We start from the raw sequence: 3,317 nt of genomic DNA, 5'->3' as shown, positions 1-3,317 counted from the left end.
CTAAGGGAAGTCCCTGAGGCCCAAGGCTCGCTGTTTCTCAGCAGCTTGCGCGATAAAAAATGCTCGATGTAAATCTGGGCCCAGGGCACAAATGCTCCCTGCTTTCCCAGCCAGCTCTCCGCTCAGGGATCTGGAAATTCAAGCTGCCTCCCCACCCTCCCCACAACAGGCCAAACCCAGGCCAGTCCCCTCCCCATTGCCACTCCCCCGGTGGTCCACAGGGGCCCTGAGCAGTACCTCAGCGGTGGACGACAGGGAGCCCTGTTGAGTGGTAGGGCCTCATTGATTGACTTCATCAGGGGTAGGGCTTCACCGATGAATACTGACCAACTGGCCGGCACCGTGGTGGAGAGCTACGGCTCCTAACCAAAAGGTCGGCAGTTCAAATCCGCCAGCCGCTCCTCGGAAACCCTATGGGGTAGTTCTGCTCTGCCCTGTAGGGTCGCTAGGAGTCAGAATCGACTCAACGGCAGTGAGTTAGCTGGTGTCCGGTGGGTTGACTTCCTGACAGAGACAGGGTAAGACGAAGAAGTGTTCGCTCTGGTCTTTGCCTGAGAGAGAAGCAGTGGCCACCGTGCTGTTGAATGTCGATTGTGAGGAGACGGCTCCTGTACAGCCTAACCTCGAGGTGGTGGCTGTGTGGTTTTCAGGGTGCTGCATTTGGTGCGACCCTTAAGTCATGTTCAAAACCAAAGCTGATGTACTGAAAAGATTAGATTTGAGTCCTTGAAAACATTTCTAACTTTGTGTTTTGAAGAAATGTTTCCTTATCCTTAGTCCAATTATTTTTCTAATGATTTTTATTTCAGCTTTAAAGATGGATCATGTAGTCAAATGTGCTGTATAACCCAACAATGTTAAGATTAGCAAGACATTCTAGGGTAAAAATGGTACGTTTGTTCTCTGGACTGTTAGGAGCTTCTCTGCATAGCATTTCTGTATCATTTGTCTTCTCTGAGGTACCAGTGGAATGTCCTATGAATACACACCTCCTAGCAAAATTGTGCCTGTGAATTTTTATCAAGGATGACCGTGTCTTCGATTCTATTTGTCCTTCTCTATGTCTTAACTCCATTTTGTGGGTGAGTTGAATAGATTTTCTGTGACTTATTTTATCAATGCCTGAATTTTGGCAACAGAGGAAGAAAAGCATTTTTCTTTTTTTCGTTCTGATTACACACGCGATGAGAAATAGGGCGCGTAAAGAAAACGTACTTAGAGTACCAGTTTTCCTGTTTGTTGTTGCATGGTATTCTCCCGGTAAAATTGCCAAGGGTACATAAAAGTCAAAAAAAAAGAAATAAGTTCATGCTGGTGATCTGAAATCATAGTGTTTTGTAACATGATAACCTCCCCTACCCGAATAGGTCTGCTCAATTTTGTACGGTCTGGCATCAGACTTTACCAATTTCTTATCCTTTTCAACTTTTACTACACTTAAAGCACAAAGAGAAGTATGAAGAAAATCCAGAAGCTGTTGTTAGTGTTGGAAAGAATAGCAAACCGAGTCCGTCTTTGTACTTTTATCCGAGTTTTCTCTGAACTTCGCTGACCACGGACCGGGACTGTTCTCAATCGGTTTGTGCCGGCATCTGCACTGGTTGTCAGTGCTTGTCAAAGCCAAGTCCACTAAAAACAAATCTGTCTTTGCCGTCGGACCATCCGTGTGCATAAAAACTCACCTCTGGGGACTCTGAAGATGCAGCAGGGTCGAGGAGGTGTGGCATTTGTCATACTGTCTGAAGCAAGATCCCTCAGCTGCCCGTCCTTCTGTCTGGTGTCTGCTCCCCGCGCCTCCCCTGGTTGAAGCAGTCGTGAGATGGCACACGTACCCAGTGCCACGTCTGAAGCGCCCGCTCTGCAGGCCTGTGGGCACCCCCAGCTCCCTCCCAGAAAGCAGCCTCAGCTCGCGCATTAAGGGCACAGTCGGGCAGCACCCACCAGTCTGCCACCAGTCAGGCGGTTTGTTCGCCTAGTGGGTGTCAGTGGTGAGTGTGCTCATTGTTGGTCAGACACAGTCCAGGCATTGTGCCATCTACAGGCTCAGAGGCATGTGTTCCCTGAGGAAGCTTTGTCTTCAGTTGTGATTTGAGTCCCCAACAAGTCCACAGAGGGTCACCTAACCCATAAAATGACAAACACAGGTGGGAGGACCTACGCCCCGTCCATGTCCTGCCCTTGCCCCAGGTCTCAACGGTAGGACCATATAGTGCTCCATTACACGGATGTACCATGATTTATCCAGGGACATTCAAACGGCCAGTCCTGGGCTGTTGTAAATAGAACCCAGGTGTCAACTGTGAGCTTTCCATTGTCTACCTTGTAGTTCAGAATACTCCCCCATGGTGAATGCACATCCCAGGAAGGTTTATGTTCTCACGGATGTCCCAGGCATTCTTGCCGCTGCTGAACTCGTGCTCTTTATTCCTTCTCCACTCGCACTGGGGCACAGAGCGCCCTCCTTTGTCCACCTTCTTCTAAGATACTACAAACGTCAGGAGGCGAACCTTGTTCCCAAGATTTGGGGAGGGTCTTCGTCATCTACTGCTGCTATAACAGAAATACCACAAGCGGATGGCTTTAACAAAGAGGTTTATTCTCTCACAGTCCAGTAGGCTCCAAGTCCAAATTCAAGGCTTTGGAGGAAGGTCTGTGCCATCGATCTTCCCTTGGTCTGGGAGCATCTCAGCGCAGGAACCTCAGGTCCAAAGGACGTGCTCTGCTCCCAGCACTGCTTTCTTGGTGGAATCAGGTTCTCAGGTGTCTCTGCTCGCTTCTTTCCTTTATACCTCAAAAGGGATTGGTTCAAGACACTTACCTAGTAGACCTCATCAATATAACTGCTGCTAATCCATCTTATTACATCATGGTGATAGAGTTTACAACACATAAGGAAATCACATCACAAAATGGCGCACAGTCATACAATACTGGGAATCATGACCCAGCCAAGTGGACAGATATTTTGGGGGGACACAGTTCAATCCATGACAGGGAGTCGTGGTAGGGGTTACACCGCTCAGCCACCACAAATCTAAAATCACACGACGCGTGTCATTTCTCAGAATAAACCATGGAATTTCCCCCACATGTTCCCATGCCTACAGCTGTGAGCCTTCCGCCATCTACTGGCTCCCCTGCTCCGGGGCGCGCTCCTCCGTGGTGGCCCCTCCATTCCACATTCTCATCTCACTGGACGTACCACTCAGCTCTCCCTCACCCCTGATGACACGCTCAGCCCTGGCTCTGCCCTTCTGCATATGAACTCACAAAAGTCCTGGCAGAAAACAGCTCTGCGTGTGACGGGAACCACCTGC

This window comes from Trichechus manatus, unplaced genomic scaffold (genome assembly GCF_000243295.1).
Source record: "Trichechus manatus latirostris isolate Lorelei unplaced genomic scaffold, TriManLat1.0 scaffold00128, whole genome shotgun sequence".
Lineage (NCBI taxonomy): Eukaryota > Metazoa > Chordata > Mammalia > Sirenia > Trichechidae > Trichechus > Trichechus manatus.
This window is presented reverse-complemented; position numbering follows the sequence as displayed.